This window comes from Lepidochelys olivacea (assembly GCF_965140295.1).
Source record: "Lepidochelys olivacea isolate rLepOli2 genome assembly, chromosome: 5".
NCBI lineage: Eukaryota > Metazoa > Chordata > Testudines > Cheloniidae > Lepidochelys > Lepidochelys olivacea.
Window position 1 is genome coordinate 57,303,355 of NC_140415.1, and position 18,421 is coordinate 57,321,775.

The 18,421-nt window shown below is 39.7% G+C and overlaps 1 long non-coding RNA gene across 8 annotated transcripts in view; it reads right to left on the reverse strand.

Annotated features, from left to right (window-relative positions):
- LOC311520409 overlaps positions 1–18,421 on the reverse strand; it is a 162,940-nt gene that overhangs the window by 134,870 nt on the left and 9,649 nt on the right. For all 8 annotated transcript variants that reach the window (XR_014711582.1, XR_014711583.1, XR_014711584.1 and 5 more), the window contains exon 2: positions 8,576–8,624. This is a non-coding gene — a long non-coding RNA (uncharacterized lncRNA). The remainder of the gene's footprint in view (positions 1–8,575; positions 8,625–18,421) is intronic.

Consider the following 18,421-nt stretch of genomic DNA (forward strand, 5'->3'; position numbering starts at 1 on the left):
CATTATACTCTCTGTATAATTGCTAATAATTGCTACTATTTTTCTTAATTTAAAAGTTGTTACAAGGTAAGTTACCACTACTGGTTAAGAAAATGTAACTTTTCCAACATTAAGTTTTTTACAAGTCATTTTGGCTAGTCTCTCTTTCATTATTACACAGTTGGATTCTGAATGTCAAATATTGCAATTAATGTTCCTGCTTATACTAGGTAATGGGCTGGCAAAGATGTATTATTCAGCAAAAGTGCAGTTATTCATTGTTTTCGAGTTTCATGTTAAGAATTGTATGACATTTTGTGACACACTAACAAAATTACAGTCCATTAGATTTAAAACATAGACATTCTAATAAAACATATATAACTAACTCCTTGTAATCTTTTTGAAATATTTCCTTGTCTCAGTTTGCATTGTGTATGCTGCCAATTGATATATGTGAATGCTAAATGCAAGACTAAATTGATTAGCACTTATAATAGAATTTATTATCAAGTGAAAAAAATAATCGAAAGTAAGAGAATTGGAAGCATTTCTTATGGTACCTGAATCTCAACTGGGAAGTAGTGATGCATTTCTGCAACATCTGCAGAAATATACTTCCCATCATTGTGTTTGTTAACTTCAGCCTTATTTCTAAAATATTCAAAGAGAAATCTTTCTCTAGACTCAACTAAGAAGAAGCGACCCGGGTGATACAGAGTACACCTATTCGCGTTTTAACGGTCCCATGCTAGACTGTTGCAATAGTTGCACGATACAAGTTGTTTACATAGTTTATTTTCTTAATTACATAAGAAGCAGTTTTGTAACTCGATCTTCTCAGGAAAGGATTATCCAGTTCTACATGCCGAATTAAAGTTCCCATCAGAAAATTAAAGTGTGTGTGCTCAAAATAACTTGTAAATGAACTCATTTTTTCATTTCTTTTTTGTATTTTGTGCATTGTAGACCCTAGCAATGATATTAGTTCTAGTGTGGGAAAATATTATAATTGAGATCTGGTAAGTTATTTGCAGACTTCAAGTTTTTCTTTACACTGTGCTGACATTTAGTACAGCCCCGGTGAGGAAAACAATACTACCATTCATGGCTCTAGACGTAGATTTCAATCGACTTAAGCGGGCACAATGAAACTTGGTCATTCACTGGTTACCCATATTGTGTTCTCAAATTTTCTCTCAGCAAAAGTATAATGACTCAGTATTGTATGGTTGCATAGACAAGGGCTCAGAACAAGAGACACTAGTTTTGTCTGACGGTGTGAGAAAGTCGTGAAGGGATCTTTTCTTCCAGATGGTGTTAAATTCAGCTGCCTTTTTAACATTGGCCTTGCACAGCAATCTGCTACTCCCTTTTCACAAAGAATAAGCCTGGGTTCCTACTAGTTAACATGCATCCTCACGCAACCTGCAACTTCACGCCAACTGTTTTACAATGCAGTGGTATGCTAAATAAACTTGATCTGGGCTATGCCAATGTTAAAACTAGCCTTCAAAAGCCTACTCAACTGATATTTACAGTTCTTTTTATTTAAAATTGTATATAATATTTGAATATTTTAGGTTTTGAAGAAATCCCATCTTATTGAGAGATCATTTTATAAAACAATGTTTACAACTTGAACTTCTGGAAACATAAACTAGGTGGTCATTCTATAGTATTTTAATATAATTTCTTTCCCCCAGATCAGAAGTTTATTGTGAAATATCGAAGAAAAATCTGGGACATGTTGCAGCGGAGCAGTGGAAGAGCAATAATAAAAATAATATAATATAACATTGACGTATTTTATTGATTGATCGTCATGTAACATTCACATGGTACAAAACAATTTTGATATGACAATGGCGAACACATAATTATAAAACTGATCATTTTCCTTAGGTGTTTTCCCTAACAAATTTACATAAAGGACCAAGAAGTAAGCAAAAGCTTAAGTAATTTGACTCAATTGAATGCTTTCAGTAAACAATAGGTTTCCTCAGAAAACATCTTACTGCCTTAATTGAACCTCTTTGAGGGGAAAAAAAACCCCACACACGTTGTAATGTAAATGTTAATTGTACTAGACAATGGCTCTAGGTAAATAGCACCCCTGGACATGCAGTAAATGAAAGGCATACAGGCACTTAACAATGAAAGGTTGTTCTCACAAACAGTGCTTCTAGAGTAAATAAACAAGGGTCTTCTCAACGGTCACTACAGTAGTAAAACTCCGGCACGTGTGTAGCAGCCAAAGTGGGAATTTATGTAAATAAAGTCTGTCTGGAGTTCTAGCTGAAACTAAATTAAAAGACACTAGTAAGCTCTTTAGACATAAAATGACATATATTTTACAACTATCGATAATATTTAATGACCTTTAAGGCAAATCTTCTATTTTAAATAGAAATAGCCATAAACACAATACGTATGCTCATGTGTGCTATTTCTAGATAACTCTTTGCTATTTCTCCACTCCTTTTCCCTCTGCATGTGTGATGTGACCAGATATGGTATAACAAGGCAAATATATATACATTATATATACAACTATATTTTACTTGTTCCTTCTAATTCGAAAAAAATTCTCAGTCTGTAGAAGGTTGGTCCTTCAGTTTATGGAGAAGACTGAGAACTGTTTTCTTTCATCTGATGTTCATCTACTTTTGAGAGGGTCTTTTTCCAATATAGTATTACGCAGTAGTGTGCCATTGGAAACATAGTTAGGGCAAGGCCAAGCAAAAGTGCCACCCTTCAGAATTAATCCTGTTCAGTTGCACTTTTAAAAGACATCCAAACTGCGGGAATTATAATGACAAATGTAATATAAATAGACATTTATTAAAAACGTGGGACCGTTGTAAGGCCAAAACATTATGCCTGCGAATTTGTGACTGGGGAAGACAGGAACACTGTAAATAAATTGACTTCTTAGAATTGCTTCATATTAGTTTCTCTGCCTTTCTTTTCTAAATATTCTGTGAAACTTCAACCACAGAAGAAAGGCTAAACTTGATTATAAGAAGCTTAAAGAGTGGTTATAGAATTAGCAGAAACAGACAGTATGCAGCTCCAGAACAGTTGGTGTTCCCATTTGGGAGCCTGCAGATGGCTGTGGGTGGGAAATGCCTCTACTTTCTTAAGCGATGGAGATGAGTATGGTGTGGTGCACTTGATGTTTTTTTCATACCCCAACCCCCAACAGGGCTGTCTGTCATAGGCTGCCGGGGCATGGCATTGCCACTTGCCCCCGAGCGTGGGAATGGGAGCGTCCAGCCGTTCACATCTCCTGCATTCCGTTTAACGGAATCAATTAGGCAAGACAGACCCTCAGATTCCCCACCCCCTTGCCATTTTTGTCAGGTCTATATACGTCCTAATTATTTCAGTTTGGGATGCCAGAGCAGTTTCCTGGATAGATCTGATCATCCTTAAACAAAAAGAGAGGAGGCGCACACGTGGGTTTTGGAGTAAATGTCACTTTCATTTCCAATGCTAGACGCAGAGTAAGACACAGAACATTTTTTAACACTTTGACAAGGGGGGAGGCGATCTCGTCTCCATCATGTCTTTCTGCTTCAGTAGCTTCCTCAAGGAAACCCTCTTGGAACAGAGAAGCATCTGTGCTTGCATTTTGAATAGAAGAATAAAAATCGGCCATCACTTTTTTCATCTTTGTGCAGCTCCACCGAGTTCTCCGAAGCTATAAATTATTAAGCTTGCCTACACTCCAGTGTAAACTTTTTTGAAAGTCTGATTTCATATCATTTGAAATATAACCCCAGCTGCTTTGTTTAAGGTCCTCCCAGGCAGATATTCCCAATTTAGTCCACCCCATATTATTGCCATCATCAGCACTAAGATCTTTATTTATTTTTTTTGACTAATGCCTTTTAAGTGCGTTGAATTATTTTGCAAAATGATACTCGCATTTCTAAATGTCTTTCTAAAAATTACTTCAGCCCTTCAAATATTATTTTTTTTATTTAACAGCAAAAGTTGCGCATGCATTGTTTACTAGTACCATTTCCTCTTTGCAGCATATAACTACCCATGCTATGGCATCTGACAACTTCATATTTTGGAATATGTATGTCATCTAATTTCCTCCACTCTCACCTTTAGTTGTAAAAATGTTAGATTCAATAAGCATTCCTGACCTTTCTCGGTTTTTACTGTCTCTTGATGTAGTCTTTCATTTCCACAGGTTTCACGATGATCATGAAGGAGTTTTTACTTTCGGTTATCTAGCTTTATGAAGACCAACACACTCATACAGCTAGATAACCAAAGATAACAACTCGCTTCCTCACAGGATTTTTATTTATTTAGACATTTCTTTGCTAGAATCCAGATTTTTTTCTGAGAAACAGACGTGTTGTTTCCTCCAAGAAGTACTAGCGGTGCCTTAAAATATTCATCCTCTTATGCAATTGTGACCTGATTTTGTGTGTGTGTGCAGCTAATACACATCCAAAAGAGATCTGTTGCCTTCAAAGTTTATTCCGAACTTTTTCTTTCAACCAGTAATTTCCGGCATCGATAGCCAACAATTCATCTGTTAATATCAGAAAACAAAACCAGCTATTGAGGTGCATCAAGCTGTTAAGAGTGGGAAGCATCCATCCCTTCACAGGCCTCTATTTGCGTTGTAAATTGCTTCAGTCTCAAGAAAGACTCTTTAGCCTCTATGAAGATGTAAAGCCATCTGCAATTTCCAGCGCAGTGTAAGGAGGAAAAAAAAATCCCATTTCAGTAGAAAGTGACAAGATGATTCGAGGATCCAGCTCCTGATCCGTTTAGATTATGCACGGTATAGAGCTTTTTACCAAATGGTGGCAGCTTCATTGTAAATATCTTGTGTGTATGTGTGTTTTAGGGGGGAAGCTCCTCGATTTCTCAGGGCTCCTAGAGCTGGGGAGAAGAAGATGCGGTCTTGCTGGCTTGCTGCTGCCCCCGGTCTGAAAGAAGGAGAAAAGGGCCATCATTGGAAGGCTTTCAGTGCCAAAATGTGGACCAGCCCGGCAAGGTCAGAGGTCCTGGACCGCGGGAGACCAAGGTAATGATGATGTCATGAGAAATCTCAAGTACACACGGTTATTGATATGCATGAGTGATCAGCAATCTGCCCCGCGCCATCAACAGCAGCAGCAGCAGACAGCATTGGAACAATTCCTATTCTCCCAACCCACATCTCCTCCTCTAGCACTACAGACCGCAGGAAAAAATCAACCCGCCGCCTTTTACCTTCCTTGTTGCTAGCGTAGATTGCTCTAATATCCAAAGACTGGAAGAAATCTCTCTCTAAGGACAGATAAAAGCGTTTCAGATCTGGGTAACGTCTTTGCCTGCATTTCTCTTCTGGCAGACCCTGGTTGTGCAGGGAGATGTGAGGCACTTTGCTATTGCTTAAAGCAGGGCCTTGCTTTCTGCGACTGGGAATCAGATCTGTATTCGGCAGTGAGTCGATGTGTAATTACATTGACAATTTGCTCTGGTGTGTTGTGTTTTAATGGCTTCACATCTCAGTCCTGTTTTGTATTTAGAGTGATGTGCAGGTACTAACACCATGGCGATTGTGCATTTTTGCTCTGAATGTTGATTCTGAACGCTGCAAGCAGCAGACTCCAGCCTGGCTCCAGTGTATTTTATAATATCTACTCTCTCTCTCTCTCTCTCTCTCTCTCTCTCTGTTAGAATGCAACACCGGTGAGCCTTGCAGTACTATTTTTCTAACATTATATAGCATTTTGGGAAATGCCTTAATAAAAATGCTGATGTATTGTTGTTGTTTTTTAACCTCCTACATATATTGAAGAACCACATGCTTGTATCACTCAAGGAACTGATGACGGCAAGTATTTCTAAATTGTTAAAATGCATTATGTACCGTTTTAGCATTTAAATCTCTCAACTCCCCCTCCCGGGAAAAAAAATATGTTATACTTTGAATTATGGAGCAGTATAATTGTATAGAGTTTTTAAGCCTAAAGTGCGAACTCTGCAAGGTCTCTCAATTATATGTGGCACAATGAATTTTACAGCTGAGATCTACAATGTTTACTGTTCAGATTAAAAAAATGTACTTCAGCAGCTCATCCATGCTACAGTTTAATATAAGATGCATATTGAAAAATTCAACACAGATATATAATATTGAATGCTCTCCACTTATAAATGAATTATGAGTTAAAGATCATGCTTTTACTATCCTTTTAGGGTGCAAAATAAAACAAAATGTAGTATACTATTTATGGCAGTGTTATTTATAGGAAATTTTTCAGAGTCAATTTAAATGTTTTGTAAATTAGCCTGTATTTTCATGGCTTGATTTATTTGGGGGTAAACATTGCTTTCACAATCTGCACAATTATATTGCAACTCGTGCTGTATTAATTCTATAGCTTGCTTACAAAGTAAGGCATATTCATGTGTATGTATGTGGAGGTGTATACATGTCTACATATGAGTGTGTGTGTGTGTGTGTGTGTCTATATGTGTTTGTTTCCAGTGTAAAATGAGAACTTTATAAAGCAGTTGAATAGCTGATCATAGATTCATGTTGGAAACAACATGAAAATGGGAAATCAAAATAATTTAATAATAAAACCAGACCCAAAATTAACTGACTCAAATACTGCCACCCAGAAGTGACCTGAATATATTACTACTATGCCAAATATTGCATTCAGAAATAATACTACTTCTGAAACCATTCATGTGTTTTTGAGATTCTCAACCTTTGAACTGAGCACTGTACTGTTAAATATATGTAATTAAATAGCATCACATGGGAAACAAGGTTATCTGGCATCCAAGCATGATATATAAGACAGTATGAGCTAGTCATGCCTTTGATTTTTTTCCCACATTTTTCAAAATCAAGCAGAAAATAGTTAGAATTCTTATGAACACTGCACTATGTAGTTACTATGCTTCACTATCTCCCAGGCTGTACAGGCACAACAGGACCACTGAATTAGACATCTGATATGTCTAAAGGCACCTGATCATTTTGATATTATGTGAAACTCGAATGAGCTTTTCTGAATTGGCAGATAGAAAGGTTTTTCCCAATGGCTAGAGGCAGCAGTGATCAGGCATCTATTACATACAACAGGCTTGTGAGCTGATGCATTGAATTCTTTAAGTAACAGACATGAAAATTCAAATAATGTTTCTATGTATATGTCTACACATACCCATATGTCCACATTAATTAATGTTTTTTAAAATGTAACCATGTGATAGAATTATCATTAAATGCAAGGCATGATATATCATATTGTTTTTATTTTAAATTAAGATGTTTGAAAGATACAAAGCATAGCGTTAACACCTTAGGTTCTATTCTAAAGACCACCTCACTTATCACACACTATCTTAATAAATAACTGTTATACACAGGTCACATTTTGTAGATTCAGTGGAGTTCTTGGAAGTAAAAATAGCCAACAAGAGGATTATAACCTCACTGTTCATTAGCCATATTATCAATTAAATGTTCTACCTTTCAGTTAGCTAGTAGGGTTCTAAGAAATCTAGGCATGTCCAAAAAGGCTTAGCCCAAAAATACTTGCTTATTCTGAATATCACAAAGATGTATACATCAGTTGATCATATGCATTTTCAGTGACTGTATTACTGTCTAAAATGTGAGAAGTTAAAGCAATTGCAGTTCAGAAGTTACTTTCATATATTGAATGTAAATTATCAAGAACAATTGTTAACATGTTTTCAGATATTTCTGATTTACTTGATCACAGAAAACTTATTTTACAGTTAGAATGCCAATTTAGAAATAATCTGCACATTGGAAGATACTGAATCCAAATAATTACACTTGCCTAATCACTCTCTAATAAATTCCCATTAATGGCCTGTAGATGAGGACATGATTGCCATGCTTGTTTTCTAATCTTTTTATAGGTCTCCAGATGGCTGTGACATAAAGTTGAAACATCCTGCATGGATTTCTTAGGAATAAACAGTCTCTCACATTAAAGAAGAAAGTTGATGATTTTCTACTTATTAGAATCACAGTTTTGTTCTAATGCCAATCTGACCACCTTGTTACCAGTGTATGGGATGCATACAGGAATTCTATTTATATTCTATGCAGTACATAAGGAATTAGGTCATTGCAGGAATACCCTTTTCATACTTAGTTTGTGTGTAATTCACAAAGATGTAAACCACAGTCCACTAATACAATCCAGGCAATCATTTCCTGTATAAAAGCCATTTAATTATAGCTATTTGTATACCCCAAGTAAGGCACTTGACTGGTTTGCTTTCTAATAAAAGTGCCCTATTATTTATTGTGTCCAGAATTAATTTTTATAGGCAATTGCAGATTATATTTCTATTATGTTTGATATATAGCATACAGAGGCCTATATAATATAAATTCGAACTACAAAAAGAAAGAAAGAAACTTAGACTACTGATAATTTTTAAAATTCCAAACCCCATTCAATAATTATTACATGGAAACACTGTATGGGCTGTTAAAGAGCCAATATTTGTATTTTATTTTTGTTATGTATATTCTATTGGTTGGATTTTATTAAACATGAAATTTTAAAATTACCATTTCTTGATGATTGCCATCCCTTGTGATCCTTCTTCTTAATCTGAATCTGAAAAATAGCCAAAAAAGCAAATGATCATAATTTTAACACTTACAGTCCATGAATTTTGTATGTATAGGGTGTTTGACAATGATAAACATATGTGTGCACAGAAAATGTGATGTATCTCGACATTTAATATAATCAAATAATTGACTAAAATACTTTAACTCACTATAGTTCCTGCAGATAATCTAATATGCCATAAAGCAGATATAATGAGTAGTGTACTATGGTATCTGAAGGGTTAAACATAACTAAAATTTAAATGGAAATAATAATAATAATTAATAATAGGGAGATCATAACCACAATTCTTTGGGAGGAATTTTATTATTAAGAATAGCAAAAATATTTTGGGGTTGTTGAGTAGAGGGGGCAAAACTGTGAAGGCAGATCAGATATTTGCATTCTGTAAGCTGCCAGTTACTTGATAAAGGATAGAGGCTCCACCTAGCCTCCAGTTTCAAAATATGCAAAACACATTATGCCAGTATTTTCAAGACAGAATTTTCAGGTGCTTTACATCAGTGATGTCCTAAAATCAATATCATTAGAAAGATATAGGCTATATTTAAGGAGTTACTGAACAATACATTGTATGTGTGAATCTAAATAATGTAATCTTATCGGTTAAATTAGTAAGAAATTAATGAAAAATTAGAAAATAACAAAGACATTCATTGCAAAGTGATATGTATTCCTTTATACTTGCATTTGAAGGATTTCTTTTTTATCCCTTTCATGAATGCTCAGTGTTTTTTCTTCTTTTGGAAGATGAACACTAGTGCATAAGTGCATTGCCTTCAATTATGCTGCCTACTGGAGCTCTTAGCCCCGGTGTGCGTTGTAATTACTAGTACCAAGGTCGGGGGTAGACCCCTTGCCTGCGGACTGTATAGTCCGCTATGTTCGGCCTAAACTGCAACCTGTGCAGCAGCCTTCAGTTGCTGGAAGGTCCTCTGGCCGTGGCCCTGACATACTGGGAAACTCTTACCCAAGTTCTGAGCTATTCAGCTGCTGAAGTGACTCTCACAGACATTCCCTGCTCAATAACCCACAGTTACACTAGCAATAGGAAACCCAGCAAATACACCAGTATAAATTGATTGCTTTGGCGTCTACAATATTTCACTCCTCTGCATACGCATACTACAGAAAGGTGTAGATTTGAATCCGAATTTAGTCTGTGTTAAACATAATATAGCTTCCTATGCTGTGTTGTCCAATATATGAATAGTTATAATATCATGCAACCTTTACCAATCAGCTCGACATAAAATAATACATATTTTGATTAGGGTGCATTTTGGATAACCCAGGAAGTAATGGCTGCTCGGATTGGAGCTATCCCACTAAACACGGGTATATAAAAATCTTATTTATCAACTACATTAAATAACCCTTTCACATTTACATAAACAAGCATATGCTTTCATTATCAGATTAAAACAAACTTGAAAATGTGAGAGCAATCAGTTTTAGTTACAATGCGCTAATGACAGCCACTGTGAAGACTATTTTTATGTTGATACATTTGCAGAAGCCAACCTGGCGTTGCTAAAAAGCTTTCTCTCTCTATGTTTAAACGCTCAAGCTATCCGTTTACTGTCAATCTGTTTGATAATTAATAGTTCACAGACCTAACTACGTACAGGACCAACAGGTTTAGCATCGCACGTATTAAATCAGTTAACCAATATAAGTCATCATGTAAACTCATGAAACTCTGTCCTGTTAATCAGATTTCCCTCACAGTCATCACTGCAAGTTATAAGAGTGTTAATAAGGCAACGTGTCCAGTCTGCTACCAGAAGAAGCAGCTACTGCCCCTGAACCTGACATAGAGACACTAACCGAGCTCAGATTCATAAAGACACGTTTCTGGAAGCACATGTGTGATATGAAGTTCAGTTTTCTCCATTTGACAAAGAATTCTGATCCTCTATATTCCCCCAATTATACTTACTTTTTTTCCTTATAAGAAACATTTGACCCCCCCGATCTAGATGTAAGGGATGAATCTCCGACTGCAAACAAAGATCCCACGGTCAAGCCCCCCTTAAAGCATAGACAGCGGGTTTCTTCAGGTCTCCAGAAATGCAGATCATCACCTTTATTTGAAACTGCAGCTTAGTTCCATGGTATAATTCTTGTATGTTTAGTTTAAAAAGACTTAGAAAGCGCTTCCATCCAGAAAAACAGGGAAGAAATAGAAAAAAAAAAGTTTTTTCTTCCATATTGCTTCCTAAGCCCCAGAGTAGAAAGTGAAGTGTTGTACGTGAGGCTCTGCAAGTTTTTTTTTTGGGGGGGGGAGCGAGGGGGGGTTGGCCAAGGTCTAGTCCAGCCCTCTCTGCTGAGGAGGACGTGCTCTGAAATTCAACCACTTTCCCCAACGCTTTTGTTGCTGATGAACTGAAGCCCTATTGTTCATCCATTGCCACGGTCTTTTTCAGTTCCTACTATAAGTTATGCGTTGCCAGACATAATGAATTTGCACCAAACCCTCTCATAGTCCCCTTCTGACAGACGGAACAAATTAGAAATGTCTAGTCTAAAGAAGAGCAATGGCTACGTTTTCCTATAGCAGGAGGGAAGCACTCATTTCTTTGGAAACTTACAAAAATTGCCCCAAGAAGTTGCGTTTTCTAGCATGTTTTCATCCAGTTAACTTTTGAGGAACAGCTTCTTCTGCGTCTTGTTTCGGGAGGCACTGCCGTTATGTATGACTTTTGTCCATATCAAAAGCGAATGAAACCAAAACCTCTTTCCCTTGCAAACTTGTAGAGGGACCTCTCGTCATAGCATTGATTTCTGGAAGGAGGGTTGGTTTTGTTTTTCAGTGCTTTGCGCTCAAAACAAGGGGGACAACATCGACAGTTTTAGTAAATGGATTTTAGGATGGATTCATGGAGCTTAGTGGGAGCCATTGCAAAGAGAGAGAGCTAGAAGGGGAGTGTTTTAAAAAGTTGCGGGGGTGGGGTTGAGCCTGTGGAGAGTGTAGAAAGAAGGCCGGGTCTTATTGTGTGTGTAGAGATATGGACATGCATTAGTGAGACGGTGAGGACTCACAGTGTAGAAGCATGGTTGTTGTTTGCGAGAAGGAGAACATGGGCGTAAGGTGTGCGGGGGAGGTGTGTTTGTGAAGGAAGGCTGTAAGAACCTTTGTATAGGGTGTGTGTTTGTAGGAATGTTTGCGTGCAAGGCTGTGTGTTGATGGGGAAGGTTGTGTGTGTGTGTAAATATGTCTCTGGGTGGGTGTGTTTGTAGAATGTATCTGTGCATGGATAAGCGTGTTTTCTCTATGGTGGTGGGTTGCTTTATTGCATGTGTGGGTGTCAAGAAGTGTGTGGGTGAAGAGTGTGTCTATGTGCAGGGCTGGGTATTTGTGACGAGTGGAGGCGGGCGGGGGAGGGGCAAAGTAAGAAACAAAAAACAAAAAAACAAAACAAAACAAAAATCAGATGAGTATCGCGAATGGAAATGTGGCTGCAGGGAGATGGGAGGCGGTAATGAGAGACGCAGGCTGAGAGCACCGAGGGCTCTGCCCTCAGATTTCCCGCCAACTGTAGCCAAAGGACAGACGGTCACTCGTGTCCTTGTCAGTGGCCGCCACTGCAACCTCACTGCCACAATCACACCCACAGCCACACCATGGGGCTCGCAGGTGCTGCTTCCCATCTATGAGAGAAGACAAAGATTTGTGTGTGTGTGTGTGTGAGAGAGAGAGAGAGAAGTCGCTAGCTTGCAGCTTACATATTTCATCTGGTTTACTATAAGGCTGATGGTGCCGAAATCTACAGAAAGCCCATGAAATATAGCACAGTGGCACGAGAAAAGGAAAAGTTAGATAGTAAGGAAACATGTCCATGATTTGCAAAAACGTGACTGCCTCTAATTCTGAAGCCTCATCGCGGGAAATCCTCCTGCCCGTAAAGGTTCTTCAGGCCTATGTATCTATAGGGGGAGCAATAAAAGATAAAGTCAGAGAGAAGGGGAAGCGCAGCTTCAGAAAGCCCCTCTGACATCTGCTCTCTTCTGGCCCCGTTTTAGTTAATAAGGCACGTTCAGAATTCAGGGTCTCCTTAGATTCAGCCTCTCCCTTCAAAGGGGAGAAATGAACGCAACACCAAGAGAAGTGCTTATGACCAAGATTCACTTGCAGATCAGGGCCACCCCTGCGTATAGCAATTAGGTTTACAAGGCATGCGGGTGAATCGCTAGGAGCCTGGCGATTCTTCTGCTTTCGGTCTCTTCTTTCCGAACCGACACTGTCAGCAGCAGCAGCAGTTCCCTTACAGCCACTGTAGAGAACACTGTCTCACTAACCAGGTACCACAGGAAGCGCACTGATCACTTAAGCTGACGATTTACCTGAACCCACTGAACTCACGTCTATCTTTTAATATCTGGGTTTGCTACTGTTGTTGGGGGTTTTTTTTGGGGGGGGGGTGAGGGGGAGGGGAGGAGAGGGGTAGTGAATGCCGACGTTGTAGATTTCCCGCTCATTATCTTCTGGAGAGCAGCAGCAAGTGTGTCCCATTCTTGTTGGTGGGATCATTTACAGGACGTTGCGCTTGTTCTGCTGTTGTTTGGGGAGGGAGGGCTGGGATTGTTATAACGTTTATTTTACGGGGTGGAGGCGCTGATCAGCTCAGGTGGCTTGCAAAACGGGGATGGAGACGAGCCAGGCAGCCGAGGAAAGCTCTTCACACGTGTCCAGCTGCCTCTCCGCGGCTTCTGCAGCTCAAGATGCTGCTGCGGCTGCTGGCTGGCTCCTGCCTCCGCCGCCGCTGTAATGTATCCCCTCCGCCGCTTGCGCCCTTTTCGAGCAGCCAGGCTGCATCTCCCCCTCTCTCTCGTCAGTTTTCCCCATCCCAGCTTCACGTTCAAGGTTTAACAGCGAGGTCACGTCCATTGACGTCAGCTCGAGTCTTACTGTACGTCCGGCTGCATTTACATACATCAAGGAAATTAGGGCATTAAAAATATGCAAATCCTGCTGCTTGAAGAAGAGACTGTAGATTCCCGGAGCGATCGTCCCTGTTATTGAAGATTGTAATTAAAGGAACAGAAACAAACCAACCCTCCCCCTCCCCCCCGCATCCCCCCCAAAAAACAACAACAACCAAAAACCCCGAATGACAAATATCTGTTAGGCACTGAGAAGAGATTTCTGCTGCTCCGGTTCTGTGGCTGACTGAGGACGGCCGGCCTGCAGCACTGCACGGAGAAGAGAACAGGTTAGAGGAGGCTGCTCCAGACGTCTCTCTATGCATAATCAGGGCTTCGCCGCTGCGCCATTCTCCTCTCCTCCTCCTGCTGCTGCTGCTCCTGTTGGTTCCAGCGTGTATTATTTTTAATACTGATGCATATGTAAAGGTATATTTGCATTTTTTTAATTTACTGAAAGTTACAGGCTAGCGCATTTTCTTTATATTTTCCTCCTTGATTTAAACAAAAAAATCCTTTTATTTTTTGCAAGACTGCTCTGCTGTATGTGCTCTATATACAGTTTCCTCCCTGCTTCTGGTTGTATAAGGTTACCAAATATGTACATTGTTAATACAATTCAAGCTGCACAACATTCTTGTTTAGTCTTAAAAGGAGAGGCACATATTACTGACGTGTACCTTGATCAGCTGTAATGGCAGGAGCTCGCGAGTGAAAGTTTGACCTCCTAATTAACTTCATATTCGAAAAAAATACCATTTTAGGGGACAAGGCAATCTAGATAAAGAGCGTAATAGGAATTGTTTCAAACGATTTCTAATATTTCGATGCTGAATTACTACCTATATACGCACGTATTTCTCTGTTGATTTCAAGAATCTTTGATTTCAAAATATTCTCTTTAAATTGTGTAGATCTAGGTATGGTCAGCTTTCTCCAAGGAAGACATTTTCAACCATGTTGTACGTTCTGTCTTAACGGCTACATTAATAATGTGTTACGTTTTATTTTTAACTTATGTGGCTTAAAACCGACACCTATGTGATTTGAAAAAGCATTTTCATATGTTATTTTAAAATATTGCCGATATCAATACATTTTATTTATCCTAAAATCCACAGGCCTTGAAGTATGTTAAAACAATGTTAGGTTATTTCACTTTATTTTAATGGGGGGAAATATTCTAACCCCCAAACAAATAGTTTAAACTGTTTAAAAATAAAATATTACCGTCTTTCTAGCCATAGTATGCTTTTAAAAAATGTAGAATTTCGTACCATAAAAAGAACAATGCCCGCACGTACACACACATTTTTAAAATTAAATAAGTCTAAGCATATGCATAGGTAATTATTTACACTATGAATGACTTACCTGCACGAACGAGTAGGGCAAAAGTTAGCCCTCCGCAAAGACTGTAATGCATATATTTCGAAATACATATCAGAGTGTAATTTTCGTTCTACATTATTCAGCACCTGTTTCACAACATGTATATTTTAATTCTTTAGCGATTCTTATGGTATTTCAAGCGCTGCCTCTTGCTCTAGATTTACAAGCCCTACACTAAAGTGCTCATATGATAGGTCACCCAATAAAAAGTGGTCAGATGGCCACACGTAAAACATTAAAAAAAAAAAAAAAGGAAAGAAAGAAAGAAAGAAAAAACGGAAACAGGCACTACCATCCATTAGGTTAGTTCTTACCTTACCATATATAGCACCAATATATTAGGAAAGTACATTTTCTACACATTTTTATGAATAACTGTAGGACTCTACAACTGATTGCAGAGTCGCTCGTTTACATGTAACGTTGGGGACACCTAGCTGGCTAAAACAATTCAGTCTTCTAGGCTGATTTGAATGAAAACCTGTGAATCATAGCTCTCTGCCTCTGTATTAAGAGAGAGGGAGATGCACACTTACGTGCACGTACATATGTGTGTGAATAACACGCGTAACTTGTATATGCACAGGTACATGTTTGTACATATAGACACCCATCTGTGTGTATGAATGCGTGTACATAGGTCGGCACGTTACATATATCACTGTTATACAATGCACAGCTCTCTGTGTCACACATCTGTCTGTGGTGTACACGTTATGTCTATATGGGTAGATAGATGCTGTAACCATAGCTCTATCATCTCCTTCTCTGTGCCTGGTCTCCCTTAGTGGTGCAGGGCAGTGCCCGATGCGCCTGGATGGCTGGCTGCCGCTGCGTGTGCTGCTGCTTACCCCGGGGCCGGTGGGTCGCTGGGTGCCGCCGCTGGAGGGTGGGGAGAGCCGCTGCCGCGCTGCCTCCGGTGCCGGTGCTCTGTCCCAGCCGGGCTGCCTCCAGAGCGGTGCCTGAGCACCCCCCCACATCACCCGACACCCCCCCCTCCACACACACCCCCGCCCCTCGCTCTGTATTACCATATGGAGGCCGAGTCCCTGCGAATCACAGCAGCAGCGGGCGGCATTTGAATAAGCCCCGCAACCAGCACAAACCCCAACTCCTCCGCACGCAGCTCTATCTGCAAGGGCCACTTTCCCGGCCCTCCTGCACCTTGCAGCCCCTCCCCCTCCAAGGCATGTGCCACAGGGAGAGCAAGGGACAGCTGTCACTTGCTTCAGTCACTTGCCACTTTAACACTAACTTGGCCAATAGAAAAGAATATGAACAATAAATATCGCTCCCCCCCCCATTACGTTACACATTAGTTACCTAATACTGAGCATTTGCAAGCTAAAAATACAGGGATATATATTTAGCGCCACATCCATACATTTCACCTGTGTTTTTTAAAATACCACAGAAGGATCATTATTTATTGCACATATTTTACCCAGAAAATGCCTAGAATCTGGATAAACATTGGATCTAAGAGATGGAGCAAGGTGTTTGTAAAAAGAAACTTTAATTCTTGTTTCAGCTTTTTTTTTTTGCTTGCTTGCTCTTTAAATGTAAAAGATACAGTATTTCACCCGATCATACTGTGAATAATAAGACCTGTACAGGCACACTTTACAGGTGGGCACTCATTCTTTGGCATTCTTTACAGCTCATTGTAGCAGAGAGAAAAAATGCAGCTCTGGAGGACTGTCCTTTTCACAACACCCAAACCCCTTACTGTAAGCATTAAAAAAAATTAACATCAGTGCCCTACATTTTAAAAGCACCTGCACTTTTTCAATAAGACACAATTCTATTTATTAATTTAGTGCCCCCACAACATTACTAAATTGGGACAGTGGTTTCCCTGTACAAAAGCTTCCCTTAACTACGGTGAATACACCTCACTAGGGCTAAATCCTCTCCTTTGGAGACAAAAAATCAAAACAACCCATCCTTTTGCTGATTAATAATCTCTTACATGACATCCCAAGGCAGAAACCAAGAGCAGCGGGAGGAGAAGAGAGGACAAGAATTTTAATACCGGGGAATTTAATTCACATTTCAGATAATTGCTAAATGGTTAGATTTTTAGGAACCGGGGGCGAGGAGTGGGGTGACGTGCGGTAAACTCTTTGTTAGATACATTTTAGTGAGTCAATAATATTGTGAGGCTTCAAAACGCTAACTTCAGCATCAATCATGGATAAGTAGCCAATGCAGCTGTGTTTCTATGCACGCAGTGTTCGTAGCTTTAGCACTTACGGAATAAGCATTAGCCACCTTTTCCTGATGGCTTTTGTGTTTTATTTTCTTCAGCACTTTACACATTGGCATAAACATCAATAAACTTAAGATTTCAACTGACCCATTATTTCACTGGTTTCCATAATAATCTGTCCAAAATGCTGATTTAACCTGGTTGGTTGTTTTTAATCCACCGGGGTCGCTGAAGTCCACCGCTGATCTTCTAGTACTGCACAGAGATCAAGTGAAAAGGTGGCGCGGTGGGGGGTGGGTGGGACAGAGGTTGGATTCATGTCCCTCACCCCATTTATTTCTCTAGCCCCTTCCCAATGATTGACACAACTTTGTGGTCCTGTCCAACAAAGCCCCAGTACCATGGGCAGGTGAGAAAGGTGAGATAATACTGTCACTAGGAGAATATTTACAGCCCTACTTGATCCCTGGGGGAAAGGGATCAGGCGGGGCAGTCTGTGCCTTTGGACGGCTCCGGCCAGCAGGGGGATAGCGACACCTACTGGTCGCCCACACAAACCTACATGGTTGCGGGGGGCTGTGTGGGGCTGAGTTTAAATAAAAGGCTTAAGCAGAGCCACCATCAGGCTCGCTTTTCCTATCGAATACACTCAGTAGGGGAGGGAATAATGAAACCAAGCTCATATGTGTAACCCTTCAAACTCAGAATTTAACAAAGCCAAGGGGGCTCGTCAAAAGATTTTAACCGAAATAAAAATAAAAAACAACAAGCACTGGAGAGTCAAAGGCGATTGTGATATTCAGCTCACGAAACGCTCTTCTAAAAGAAATCGACCTACTCTCCCTGTTATATAGGCGTAAGAGCTCCGACGTACATTGTCTGAAGTTAAAATGCTCCCCCGTTCAGTGATGATCAGGATTATATTATTCAGACATTACTGACCTGATGAGAATCCTTTCAAACCCTTAACTGCGGAGTAGGTCCTTCCCAGGAAGTTGGTGAAGGACACAGTGGGTACCAGGACCGAAGAAGGGCAGCACTGGCAAGTCCTTCATATCGCCCCCACCTCACCCTTTCATTCACCCACGACTGTGCCCAGGTTGAGCCTTTGTCCTGCTATGGTGGTTGTTTTTAACGGGGGCGAGGGAGGGAAGAAGGAATATTCTAAAAATCATTTCAGCAGGGACATTTCCCCAAGGCTTTAGCTTTCCAATGTTAGGACCAAAAGATAGTCATGTAACAGTAAATG